The sequence below is a fragment of the Achroia grisella genome, unplaced genomic scaffold (genome assembly GCF_030625045.1).
Source record: "Achroia grisella isolate CSIRO2021 unplaced genomic scaffold, CSIRO_AGI_Agris_v1 utg558, whole genome shotgun sequence".
Lineage (NCBI taxonomy): Eukaryota > Metazoa > Arthropoda > Insecta > Lepidoptera > Pyralidae > Achroia > Achroia grisella.
In genome coordinates this window covers 71,736-87,722 of record NW_026712938.1, presented here as the reverse complement: position 1 = coordinate 87,722, position 15,987 = coordinate 71,736, and positions in this window count along the sequence as shown.

Sequence of the window (15,987 nt, the reverse complement as noted above, 5' to 3'; positions counted from 1 at the left end):
CATTATCATTAGAAAATGATTGGCAAAATAAAAACATTTTTTTTAACTTAGTAGTTAGTATTTTTCGGATTGGGTCGAGTACTCCTAGTGATTCAGTTTGTCCCTCATTTGATGTTTGCATTGAGTGAGGCACAAGCTGAATCAAATTTAAAATTTAAATATGTATTTACTTGAGGATTTACAGACTTTTTCGTTATGCGAGGAACAAGGAAACGAAACAAAGTTTTCCAAATGCCTATACGATTCTCTAAAGACGAAACCGCGAGAAACAGTTAATTAATGAATATATGTAATGCTAGATGATCACGCAATTAACCCCGGTTATTAACCCAGGACAATTCACACAGCGTTATAGTTAGGTATCGCTTGTGTTGCTACTAGATTACTATAGGTATATACATAGATATTTTTTTTGTAAATACATACTTAATATATATATACATAGAAAACACCCAAATCAATACAAACTATAATACTCAAACCAAAATATTTAGACGGTGTCAGGAATCGAACCCTCGCCTATCAGAAGTAATGCGGTATACTAAACCGCTACAGGCTGTCGGTATAACATTAGTTTATAACTTTTTTGTTTGTAAACTAAAAATACGAACGCTAAATTTTAAATAAAACTAACTACAATAAATAGTGAAATCCGTACTTAATTAGGTTAAATCGTATCGTAGATTAGCGCGCACAAACGCACATACAAAAATGTGTTAAAGAATAAACACACGTACTGTGTACTCGTTACGTGACATTATATACTTACACGGTTATTCATCGAGGACACAATGGATATAATATGGGTAGTTAATTAATTATTGGCTGACCCGAGGTGAGGCTATATTGTTGTTTTTAAAAATCTCATTAATTCTACAGAACCTACAACATGGCCTGGATGGTGCTGATGTCTTGTAACACAATACATTACTATGCGATTTCTTTTCGTTATGGTTCGATGAATTTTGGTATTTATTATAGTTAATATTACAAGCTATAACTAATTATAGGAAATATATTAGTTATGCTATTTTTGCTGCTAATTAATAATATTGACCTCAGAAAAGTAGTATCGACTTAATATGTTGTTTTATTGTCTTATTACTGGAATACTGCTGCAAAAGCCAGTTGCAGCAGTATTCTAATAATAATGCTGTTAGCCGCAGCTGGCTTTTGCAGCAGTATTCACCGGCACACACCTTCACCAGAAAATGGGGGTGAGTGCAGAGGGAACTATTGCTATAGTTCCACAGAAGGACTTATGGATGGAGCGGATGAAGGCCAACTTCTGCCTAACGGATACCTACGTATTTAGTCCGTGGCCAACGGGTTCGAACATCGTCTCAAGCGTTCGTTCGTTCTTTATTTCTTGTTATGTTTTATTTATTCAAGTAAACTACTTACATTTTTATTTGTATTCAGGTGAACGATGAGTATTTTAAGTTTCGACATTTGCAAAATAAACTAAACATTATTTTCGACAATTTTTGGCTTTGTTACAAAAGTCAAAATAACCCAATTGTCCTTGATGCATTTGCCAAAAATTTTAGTACTTGTCAATTATTAGGTATTTTCTTTTGAAAAATATATTTTTGTCTATCATCTGAGAACCATCTCGTAACCTTGAAGTAATTGATTTACTGTTTACATCTTTGTTAAGTGTGCTTATATATTTCATAATTATTTAATTATTATTTTGAGGATCAATTGTTTAAATCTATGTAATTAAATATCTAAGTTATCTTTATGTTTCAATGACATGTTATGGAAATGGTCCACGTGTCGGTGGACCGCGATAAGTTGCATCCGCTGATAAGGAGAGTAGCGCGTCACTGCGCTCGCGCATTTCTCCTGCACCCCGCGCCATCTTCACGGCCGCCGCAAGGTCGCGCGTGTGCCCTGCAACGCATCAGCTACACGTGTAATCTCATGAAATTATCAGGATTGTAAAAACTAAGATAAACAAATATGTATTTAGTAAAAAATATCATCTGAAGTAAGTAACCGCACAATGGTACGGCATGAAAAATCATAAAGCCTGTTTTTATTTACATGTGTCTAATTATATGACTTTACTTACCGTAAATTCATGTATTTTCATCTTATCACATGCACTCCTAGATAAATACTGAGATTTAAATTATCCTATTATATTAGCTCTTATTACATAATTATGTAAATCGTGTTGTGATTTACATAATTATTATGTAATAAGAGCGTGATAGTCCTATATCTCCATATTAATAACAACGTGACAAAAGTATCAGAGAAAGCAAATTAATCTTTATATAGACTTTCTTTTTATACTGAAATTAAAAAAAAATTGTAAGCTTCAAACAATAGTAATGTACTTTTTATGTGGTAACATATTTCGAGTATAACTTAAATATAATGAAATATAATTTATTGTATCTGTTCAAAGCGATTTTGGCAATTCTTGCACGAGGCTGATTCACTGCAATCTTTTGCCTGAAATAGATTTAAATATATTTGTCATATGATATGATATGACGCACATTTGAGCACTGCACACCTGCTATGATATAGATAGGTTGGAGAAGTCGAAGCGGAAAGGTCGTCGTATCAATTTGTAATTTGCTATCGTTGAATGTGACCGGCGCGGGCGCCGCGTCCCTGCCGGAAAGGGGGGTGACATTGGCCGACCGCTGCGTTTTTATACAACTGTTTTGACGTGTTGATGCATTATACTTAATATATGTATGCAAGGTTATTGTTGGTTACTACACATCAACAAAACATCGGTCTGATAATGATGTATCAATAACTACAAAAGTAATACCTATGTGTAAAGCTGAGGAGATGTATAATAACAATATACAAAACCTGACAAGGGCGATATTGTTGTGTTATTGGTACCACAGGCGTCACATGATGACGTGATGGTCATGTACTTAGGCTACAATATCCACACTTACCATCAAGTAGGCCGTTAGATTGCTTGCCATAAATGATTTTCATCCCTACACAAAAAAAGTAGAGCATAATTATGTGAATTGAACTTCGAGTCGAAAAACCAATATTGTTTTTTTTTTTTTTTTCGGACTACTCTAATGCTGTTGGCCGTAGCTGGCCTTTACAGCTTCACCGGACGTTATGGGGCGAGTGCAGATGGCACTCCAAACCCGCGGAAGGACTTATGGAGCGGCTGAAGGCCAACTCCTGCCCGACGGATACGACTTTAGCCTGAGGGCACCACTAGGGGTTCGAACCTCGGCTCAGGCCGTCGTAATTTCGATCCCCGTTTGAATTGGACGGGGGATCGATCGGAGGGGCGCCCGGGGGCGCCGGTGTGGAGCGCCCGGGCGCGCGTAGGCGCCCGGTTGAATGCGCGATATTGTGTGTTTGAGGTCGTCGTCTTCGCCGGCGAGGACGGTGTCGTGTTTGTGTAAAAGTGTAGTCGGGGTGGAACGGGTGGGCCCGTGGGGAGATTTTGAGGTTACCTGCCGTTATGGGGTCGTCGGGGTCAATGAGAACGTGCCTCGGGCGACGTTGTCGCGTATGTCGGATATTACTCCTCGGTGCGTAGTCGACCGCACTGACTATAAGCGGATTAGGGTGGGATTGGGCAGAGTCGAAGTAGCGTCGAGACGCTTCCTTCATAAACTGCTTGATGGAGGGCAGATTAAGATCGCGGTGGAGATCTACGCTGCGAACGAACCACGGCGCACCGGTGGCTCGACGCAGAAACCTATTCTGAATGACCTGCAGCAGACCAATATTGTATCAACACTTTTCATGAGTAATGACGGTTGTTGCATTAATATACACGTAACTACGTTGATTTATTAATTTTATTCAAGGGCAATGTAATATTGTTGAATGGCGTACACAGTCATTGACAGTAAACCCAATTTGACTCATCTGTACATAAACATAAAGTAAGGGCCGCTTGCGTCAATGAAACATGAAAAACAATAGTAGAGACGATATGGTGAGGCCATAAATGATTAACTTATATAATGTTTATTTATTAGACGTTAAAGCGTATGTACTATAATATGTACATAATTAAACAGACATTGATCAAATACATGTACACGTTACTCTAATTAATATTCGAAATTAGAATAGACAGCAATTATTACGAAACATTGTACGCTGAAAATAGTCAGTAATTGGTAAATACAAATATTAAAAAAAAAATTGTTGAAAAATCTGAAATGTAACTTTACATCACAGTCAGATTTAATCTCACGACCTTTATGGCTTGTGGCTTCTGGGAGATGAAGGTGTTTTTTTAATTTATAATTATTTCTGTCTTATTTAGATAAAAATACGATATCAAACTACATACTCTTTAACTGCAATCGATGGTCAGGGCCTAGTTACCTACTTGAAAGATGTGTGGTATGTTGAGGCTGACATATAGTGCTCTCAGAATTTGAAATGGATATGTTCATCAGGAGTTTTCTTGCTTGTTTATAGATTTAGACACTTGAAATAAATTTACAAGTTTGTACATAATAATAATATTTAATCTTTATATTATTGCTCCCATGGAATCTTACAATGTAAATAAATTATATTTAAACTTTTATGTTATTCCTTGTGAGAATCTGAGTCTGAACTAAGTCGGAACCTGTATTACAGATCTCCAGGCTCTCTCTGGGACCTTATAGTACTATGTAATACGTCTTTAAACATATTAATAAATCTGTTTGTGAGGTCAATATCTATCCCCGTTTTTAATAATATATCACTGGACTCCATATCGTCGTTCACTATCAATTTATTATACTCAGTGTCTATAGGCGAATTTTCTTGATTAATATTTATATCACAGCCTCTTATGTAGAAGACGGTGGTGTGGCAACATACATCTATTGAACCATACTAACACCTGAATGTGTACAGGTCGGCGACAGCATGTATTTATAATAAGTTACGAACACATGCATGTCGAGATTGGTGTCGACAGGGTCAATATGACTGACCGAATGGCGATGAAATATTATTTTTATAACTTCTGTCTGCTTCTGTTCTGTTGCACTGCGCTCCACCACGGAAGCAACAAAAGCTTTTTTATTCGACAGACACTGCTTTCGTGGTCTAGCGGCGCGCGGCGTAGCACAACGCCGTACTTCTAATAGTCGCGGGTCGATTCTTCACACGGTAGAAGCATTTACATTCTTTGTATTGATCTGGGTATTTCCTATGTGCTATATGTACATAGAAAATACATTGCACAAACGTTTTTTGTTAATAGAATAATTCTGTATGTACTACTCTATTAACAAAAACACGTTTTTAAGTATTTATATCAGTTATCTAGTGTCTATAACATAAGCTCTGCTTAGCTTCCGACTTGATGCCGCTGTGTAAATTGTCCTGGGTTATTTATTTCAACAAATGTCATTTATGATAGAGATTGTACAGTATCATTGTATGATAATTGTGAATTAATGACTAGATTAGTTAGTTGTGTATATAATGTTATATTGAACTATTCAAGCTCTGGTCTGAATATAAAGATTACCTTATAAATATTTTATTTCAGGAGAAAATCAATAATCTAGGCAACATTCTTATGGACTGGTTGGTGAGATTACATAAAAACAATTATGAATGTCAATTCAGAAATTGGAAAAGATATCACATAATGGCATATGTAGTAATATTGTACCTTACCTGCTGGATACTAAAATTCCAGTTGAATTGAAAATCTCCTTTTGGTGTTAGTTTTTGAGCGTAAATGAATATTTTACTTTGTAACGCAACGAGTTCAAAATATGAAGGAATTAGGAACCTATTTCCAAAATTAAATAGGTACTATAAATAACCTCTGTCCAAATTAGAAATAGAACAAGTTTGGCAGGCCGTTGGCAGTTGCAACGTTATAATTAGCGATGCATAAGCGAAGTGGCTTTAAAGGAATTAGGTCGTAGCGTTGCGAGGGGGGGCAGAGGTGAAGAAGTAGGCGCTGCGGGACGAGGGGGGGTATAGTCGGAATTCGCATAACGTTACGTCAGGGGGCGTCGGCCTCGCGGCGGTCAGTGACCCGCGGCTAGAGATAGTGAGCCGCTAGTCGCACGCGCATATTTACGCACTACATGCAACAACATACAGACACATCATTGATCAACACACGTCAACACGAAAAGGTGTGCACGCATAAATTTAGTCGTTTGTCATCAGTTTCCACACATAATTGTACCATATTATATGACATATTTTAGAAAATACGAACAGTAAGTTCTGTTATTGCTATAAATATTTAATTATAATAATAATTATAATTTACAAATATATATGTATTCTATGATATATTACTAAAACAAATTAAATATATCTATGAAATTTTTCATAAATAAATTTTCCTTTAGTTTTTATAACTATTATATTTTTTAAGACCAGAAATACACTGATGCCCAAATCTTGATATAATTTATAAGAAATTGAAACTAACAACGAATACATCATTCTCGTTGTTTCTGATCCAGACATAACCAGCTGGTCTCCTCCTGAAATTCCGATCGATCGATATTGAATTGTGCTATTTCGCACACTTCATCCCCTTGAATTGTTCTCCTTCTCTTAAGTTCCACATTTAGTGATAACTGAAGGATTTAATTAACATTCAGTTTCCTCTTACTTGAATCTCCAATGAATGATAAATGTATTCGTTACCTGCAGGCTGATTTGGTTTGGCATCCCGTTAAAAACATACCACCCTTATCCATAGCTTCACAAATCAAAGCAAGCGGTATGTAACTATTTGTTAATTCTTTTCACGTTTCTTTGTTCTGTTCACATACAACAAGTAAGGTAAGCACTTCGTACCTACAATCATGTCAAAAATCTCGTAGTCCAACGTGATGTAGGTCGTCGACCCGCTGTATCTCGACGGTTGAACTGAAGGTATACACACCTACATTGTGCGGAACGGGATATGATACGGTTTATTCTGTTCAACGCACATAGGCAATTTATCTGTTTCAATGTACAAAATAAATATTATATTGTCTATACATATAATAAAAATATAAATTCTCTGTGTGTGTACATGGAAGATATAGGAAAAAGCTATTAATGGGGGATTTCATCGACCTAATACAAGCTAAAAACAAGATTATTAAAATTTCTATCTGTTTAACTGGGTGTCGCTTTTACTAATGTTATGTGGTTTTAGGAATCTGTTTACAAACAATAAAATTATGAATTATTGTTGTTCCGAATATAATATAAAATTACAAGCTCAGATGGAATATAAGTAAAGGACTATCTTTGACCTATTTCTAAATATACCTATCATCGTAATTCACTGACGAGATATAGTACACTGAAATTGATTTTAAACTGAAGTAGGTATAACTGTTGATTTTATTTTCATACTGATCGTATGCAACATGCATTTTGTATTATAGACTAAGGTTAAAGAAATTAGTGAATAATATGAACTAGTAAAATCCCTAACTTTTAATAAATAAGCTTAATCAGCATATATTGTGGTAAATTATTCGAATTCAGTATTAAATATAACAATAAGTATGTTCAGGCAGTTAGCACCAAATACACATACCAACAAAATAAATTAATTTAAGTTCAAAAGAAAATACATTTTACATAAATATTTATATTCTATTGTATTCTAAGTGGTACTACGGTAAGCGATCTATATAATATAATAATTATTCTATATAAAATAATATTAAATAATTGATAAGTAAATGTAAATTACAATGATATACAAACCTTAATAAACGTAATTGTATTTACCTACAACCAATTGTTTTGTCGAATACCATGTTGTAAGGCATAGGAAAAGTGGATGTAATTACAAAAATGTGTTTACTAATTATGCTCAAATTTGCCCATATAAATAAATAGTGTCAGCACAATATTGTATTATTTAAATTTATGATATTTAACTTACTGGATAACACTTGTTTGGTTCACTGGGACAGATACTTCTGTCTTCGTAAATTAACCTATTATTAAGTGATTTTACACAAATTGTAGTGTTTATTTTCTTTACGTATTTAATACAAAATAAACGTTACTGTAATCTAATTATTAGTTAGTATTATAAACACATGTGTATAATTTATTGTAAGAAATATTTCTGTCTAATCATTATTTCAATTGGGTACTAAATATGAATTTTAGCCGACATTTTAAAGAATTAAATCGTTCTGACTGTGTATATTGACCAGAGACGAATATTTACAACACACTATTTTTAGCGCGTGCCTAATTTCTTTTAAAGTAAAGCATAGTTGTGATCCCATTACAACCGGGGAACCATTAATCATGCTATTTGGAAAATAAAAGAGCCTAACTTTCACATAGACTAGCGCATTGACGCAGCGTTCGCCTGCTTTCTATTCGAATCCGCGAACTAATCTGTATTGTCGTAATCTGTAACATATCCAGCAACCAGAATTTTGGATAGAGTATACGCTGTTATCAATATGTTGCGTACTGAAAATGCTTTGACACCTACTCTTACATCCTACTTTTATTATAAACGCGGAAATATGTGGGCATGGACATTTATTAATTACACTTTCGCCTAAAAACTATTAGATGGATTCAAATTAAATGTATTTAATTTTACCCTAATTATACTCTCGATCAATACAGGGCTTTTTAACAAGGCTTTTAATAAGTAACACTTTTACTAACAATGATAAATTATAACAATGCTAGAGTTACAAATTCTAACAAGTTGTACAATTTGAAAAAGTAACTGTAAAATAGTTCGACTCTAACAAAATCGATTTTAATTTATTTGAAATAATATTGCTGCAAACAGTAATATTTAGTTAGGTCTTTGAACTCACAACATCACAAATATAGCTAGTACTTTTGTACACATAAGCATAAGCATTCACAGCGAAATAATGACGATTGTCTCCAAGGAGAATCGCGGTCGTGGTCTACTCAACTGATACGGATTAAAGTTATGCGTAATATAATCAGAATTATATTTTTTTATTTTAAATATTATTTATAGTAATAACGTCTGAGTGATATTTTTAATAATATCTAAAGTCACAACAATTACTCCAAGTGACTCTACTTTTTGTTGTTTATTGTTAGAGTCACTGTATAAGAACAATTATCAACAACAAAGTTACATTCACTCGTAAATTAAAAAAAAAAATCACTAACGTTGATTTCCGCAAATAACGAATGTAGCCAAATTATTAAATCCGGAACTTGGTAATAATATTCATACAAACTGTAGCTAAATAGATTAGATAAAAAGTGCGAGAAAGCGTACGTGGCGCGGAGCGAGGGGAGAACGGGTGGCCGAGAACTAGGCCACTTTCATTTTCGTTCATTTCTTTTCGGATGCACCACGTTGAACATTTGTCGTACTGCTTAGCACGTATCCATTACCTCCTTTCTTTACGTATATATTAGTTGAACTTGCTTTTAAAATAGCAAACTTATAATATTAATGATATATCATTAAAAGTGTTCTACTTTTTAATTAGTTATGAGCTATGAGTTAAATCGCATAAATAAAAATATAAACTGGACCAACAAATATTATCTGCATAATAAGTAAAGAGATCGTAATTTTTATTAATAACCATTAATATAATTTATTTATTTAAAATAAATCATCTGCATGCCACTGACAACTACTATACTAGGTAAACCAAACTAACTAATATTATATACCTATAGAGACAAAATATTTGTCAATATTTATGTGTCTAAAGGATATTTCCCAGAACGACAGTACCGAATTTGAATAGTACTTTCTCCAGAAGAAATGTTCATAATAATACAATGGTCAACCCGGCCGAAGTTAGGACAGAGAGTTAGTTTATGATAGTTAGAAATATACCTGAATATAGATAAATATATTTGAAATTAATTAACTTCCTGACATTGTAACTGAACTTAGTACAAGAGTAAACAAAATAAGACGTGTGCACATGTTAACTAATTTCAGATAGTGTTAGCTTTTAGTATCTGTCACTTTCACAATGACGATTTAAATTTGGCATAGATTTTTGTAAGCACTTGTCAATAAATTAGGTTCGAAAGTGAAATTTTCGGTTAATTGAAATCAAACGTTAAGTGAACGAATAATAGCAATAGCAAAAAATAAAGTTTTGGTATTGTATTTCATTCACTCAAAATTTTATTTCAGTTTACGTCGTGTGATGTTTCATTATGAAAAAATATTATAAAGTTTTATTTCATAATTTCATATATTTATAAACCACGTCGTGTGTATGACACATTAGCACTTTCCCGGACGCGACCTTATACTTATTTCTAAACTGCAGAAGAATTACAAGAAATTAATTAAGTACAAAATCTTGTGTTATGTACAATATGATAATATATATCTTATATAGTTATTTATATGTATTAGTAAATTTAAAACAGCTCTCGCTAATGCTCCACTACGCTTTCTGTTTATACCCTAAGGTTAGCTGGGCTGGGAGAAAATGCCATACGCTCGCATTAAGCTCGCCTGTTGTACAAATTTTTTTTTTTATTCAATAAAGAATATATAAATAAATAAATATGACAAAAATAATTCTTCCCCCAAGATATTCTCCAAAAATGTAATGTCATCTGAAGTAAATAAAATTATTTCTTACTTTTTATGTGTTAATAATAAACATAGCCAGATAGTTAGGTTCTGCATATAATTAACAATTTAGATATAAACGCTTGCGAAAAGGGACTTATGGTATATAATTAGGTATCGAAAAGGCAGTATATAAATTACGCTTCAAGAACAAATTAAGGTAGTAGGTACTAATCCCAGGGATAGTAAATGGGACATGCTTGTAAGAATGTTGAAGACGTCCGAACCATTAAGGTTCGGAACGTCTGCAACAAACTTTAGTACTATGCAGCTTTTATTATGAGTACTAGACAATTGAGAGAAATACTTAAATATATATTTTTTAACTACATACATAATATACACAAATCATTACAATCACTCAAGCCAATACAAATAATAATATAATATAATAATAACATACTCATGAATACAAATGTTTGCATCATGCGAGGAATCAAATCAGGACAATTGGATAAACAGTGTGCTACAATGATCGACCCCTGAGGCGGTCAAATTATGAATAAATAATTCAAGACTCCTTATAACCTTATAACCAGCAAGCTATTCAAAATTTTTGTTTGGTTTAATTAAGGTTTTAATTTTGGTTAAAGGTTTAATTGTAACTACTAGAGTTATACAAGAAATAAAAGTGAATGAGGTGCATAAGTGCAAAGGTGTGGACATGTGCAGTAAACGAGCGCATGGCAGCTCTCTACCTCGGCAGACAGTAGGAGTAGCCAAATGCACAGTGGTGGCAGCTGCGTGCGCCTGCGCACAAGAGCAGTGAAAGTGGGTTGAATGCGGCGCCATTACTTTCAGTTTCTCTTGCGCGCACGCCCGATAGTCGGCTTGTTACAATAAACATCGCATCCCGTAGATTTCTCGCTCCGCTAAATTTCACCTTTTCTACACTACCTACCATCGCACTGTGTAGTTTGACCCGCCAACCATGGACTCTCCGTAGAAAGCTGAATCGATTTCTGTTATAAATTAGGCGACTATGTTGCAGAAATTAATGTTTTAAACGTTATTACAATGACTTACGTCGTCGTTGTAATAACGTTTTACCTCCCTTGCAGATGATTTATAAAATATTATATATGTATTTTATTATACTGAGCAAAAACAAGATGCGTTATACATTCTTGAAGTACAAAGTGCGTTGTATTTTAATATTCTCGTATATTTAATTTTCAACAATTTCCATGTTCCTATATATTATTAACCCATATTTATTAACCTACATTTATTTCGCTTTAATATTATCTGCGAATATGGTTGTCCTAATAAAATAAACCTTGAACAGCTAAAACTTTCCAAAACTTGTATATGTAGTTGAGCTATGTGGAAATGTTAAACTGAAATCTTCAATTATCGAAAGACAATGTATTTTTTATAAAAAAAAATACTATCATCTCCTGTTCTACGTAAACTATAAGTGTGTGAAATTTCATATTGCTCCATCCGCAAAAGAGAGGTAAAAAGTTTTTGCTTTATGTATTAACATAATGATAACATCGTAAATTAAAAACATTTGAATTGATAACCTCGATTTTGAAATCGATGGAAAGTCTTTCACATGACGTTACATGTAATGCTGCATTCTATTCTATTACGAGATTTTAGACGGATTGTACGGTAGAGTCTAAAATGGTCGCAGGATTTCTCAATTCCAATCATTGAGATATTTGGACTCCAATGTTATTGGATAACAGATTGGCAGTCTATAGAACGTCTCATAAAAAAGCTCAATTCATTTATATAACAAGAATTGTTTATCAAAATATAACTTTCGTTAAACAGAATTCCAAAAAGTGCTTTTGTAAAGTGACAGTGAAAAGTGGCCTAGAAAGTTAGGTACTTTAGACAACAACGCCCGCGACGCCGCACGCCGCGACCGCTTGCTACATACATTCATACATACATATACCTCCATACCCGAAAATCCGGTTCACTTATTTATGAGCTGTGATGTCTACATCCATACTGTCCATACCCTCCAAAATGCCTCAAGCAACTAACACAGTATTAATGTCTACCCACTATAGTTATGGTCCATCCATCCATCTAGCGTTATACTTCAGTAAATACTAATGCTATTGACCTGAAATTAAGTACTTCAGGTCAAGAACGTTTAATGAAATTTACTTTAGTTATTTATTGAAATTTGAGATTGTTATTTATGTATTTAGTGTTGGCCAAATCATGCCATGCCATTAGCCATGCATAATAAAAAAATTACATCATATTAAAAATCTTAACAGAGTCAGTCAAAGTCGAAAATTAAATATAAAACCATAACAAGAAAGCTTGATTTCGTCCGGGTTGAGTCTTTTATGTTACTGAACAAACAGGAGAAAAAATGGTAAATATCCAAATAAGTAAATATACTTTTATATCTAGTAGCTTTTCTGTGTAATTCAAATAGTAAATAAGCTGACGGGTCACCTGATAGTAAGTGGTAACTAGCGCCACTATACATGAACAGTCTTGTGACCAGTCAAAATTATATCTGTCACGATTGTATTTGGTAATGAATGTTCAAACACATTTTCACAAGTTTTATTACAAAAACACAGAGTAAACAAAGGGCTGAACTGAAGCCACCAAACGGCCCAATAAAAAACCCGTTACTTTGAATAAAAAAGTGCTTAACAAGGAAAGCTACCGAACAATTATATATTTCACATAAATTGTATTTTAATAAAGCGACAATGATCAATTATATTTTCATCAAGCTTATAATGTACAAATGTACAAAATTTTAAATATATTTAATTCTAACTGTACCCGCGACATCGTCCGCGTGCAATTAAACATTATTTTTCTAAAACAAAAGTAGCCTAAGTTACACCTTATTACATCAGCTACCTGCCAGAAAAAGTCCTATCAAAATCGGTCCAGCGATTTCATAGATTAGGCGGAACAAACAAATAGACAGACAGACAAAAAATGTAAAAAATGTTATTTTGGTGTATGTACCGTATTTATATTCATATGCTACATGCATAAAAGTAAAAAATGGTTATTTCAATGTTACAAACAGACACTCCAATTTTATTTATATGTATAGATGTAAATACAAACAATATAGTGCAGGCGCCAAAGGGAGTTGAGTATGCAAAATATGAGTGCCGTATTCTGTCAACGGATTCATGTTCAGGAATGTCCATAGTTTAATAATCCGAATCTTGCCGGTCCATTTTTATGTGATAAACAATTTAATTGTTCAAAATCATCCTAGTAGCTGAACCATTAATTTTAGAGAAAAACTTATTAAATAAAAAATATTCCCGATATTGTAAACTATAACTTTTATTCTTATATTGTAATTATTTAACAAGATATCTTAATAAATAGGTTGAAAAACGGTCGAGCGGACCTCTCGCTCGCACTCATATCGTACATACAAGCTCTCAGCAAGACTTAATAAATTTAAATACATTCAAAATTTATATTATTGTTGGTATGGTACTTATACATATAATTCAGTTAAATAAGTACAATCCTATTGGCGATTTTGCCGACGGTTTATTAAAAGAATATGGAATTCTTTAATTTGCCTGGCGTTAAGGGAATAGACGTAAATATTTGACGATATTTCTATAAAATTTTTGGATACTAAATTATGGAGTAAAGGCCAGATATCATAATTTCCAACCATTCAACAAATACTCCTGCTGATTGTAAAGCTTTTCTTACTAACGCTCATAATAAATTGCAACTCGTTCGATTTCTTTGCGCTAATGCTCCAAAATATGCACAAGTAAAAGAAGACTGCGAGATGTATATTTGTGGAGGATTCGATAATCCAACTAAATGTTTCAAGCTGTAAAGATCTTTAATTTGTGAGGTACTGGAATTACAATCAAACCATTTAGAAGCTGATTCAAGAATGTTCGTCCACATATTTCACGTAGTAAGGATTCAATCTGCTTATATTATCATATATAGATAGAAAGATTTTCTAGGATGCCATTCGGCTGCTGAATACCTGAGTGAAAACATAAGCAATATTTTGCCAACATTACATGCCGTTATTTCACGCTATGGGGAAAATATTTTCCTTAAGGTGGGTATTTACCTATGATACTTTAGTACTTTGCCACAGTGGCCATACAACGAACTGTTTATGTTTTTATATACATATCAGCAACAATGATAATGGGATAAAGTACAAAAGTTGTAGGTATATTCTTCACGTAATGGGTTAAAATTCTTAGCATAGCATAGGCATAAATGACTACATTATTTAGAGTAATCCAGATCGAAGAAAAATGTTTAGGATTGACGGACTTATAGTGAAATATTCGTACATGTTTACAAATTGTAATCTAATTACCCGATTGTCCGTTGCAACTCGATGTGTGGTAAATAATAATAATAACCCTGGACAATCCTCACAACGCCATCTAGGCAGAGGTTGCGTTATAGTATTTATTATTCTGTTATCTGTGGTTATGGTTACTAGATAACTGATCCTTAAATACATCTATTACTAAATACTCACATAATATACATAGTAATCACTCAGACTGATATAAACAATCATACTTATGAATACAAAAGTTTGCACCTTGCGAGGAATCGAACCTGCGACCATCAGAATAGAATGGTGTGCTAAATCGCTAGACCACCGAGGCTGTCGAATAAATAAACTGTAAATATAAAAGATTCCGTTGCTTCCATTGTCGAGCACAATTACAGAAAATAAAAAAAACTATAGTTCATTTCATACAAACAATTCTATTTTGAAAATATATAAACAAATGTATAAATCTGCCAGTGATCCTCATTGTAGGTCTAACAGTTTTGTTAGCATGAGCGGCAGCGGTTGCGGGAGCGGACGCGAAGTGTAGCAGAGTATGCGCCGTGTCAGCCGGTGTCGGTGAACCCGCGCAAGTCAAGGGCCCGGTCGACGACCGCGTGCGGCGTGTCCGCACAAAACGGCCACGCCAGTCGCCACTTACAATGTACCTACCTAAGTAACCGCGTTAAGCGTTAATGTAACATATTTTACAATGTAAACATGTAAATAACTGCAATTATGTAGCAACGCTACCGCTTCTACCTACGTCCTAAATAAAAAATGTAAACAACTTCAAATTTGATTTACGTAAGTATATCTGTTTCTAGAGTTTACGTTTTCCCTTTACTTGCAAATTTAATTTGAATAAAACATAATAAATTGCCAGTATATCTGTCAGTGTATCTACGGGCAAAGAAGGGGTGTTGCTGATGGTTAATATTATTATTATTTTATTTGTGTTCATGGGAACTAATTACCATATTGGTAGTAATATACCATGTAATATCGATTTTCACGCGTCTTGATTGGATTGTCACTTCTGTAAACTTTCGTGGTGAATTCACCACACCATGAGTACGTTATCTGTGCACTAGGTTAACTGATTTAATTTTGC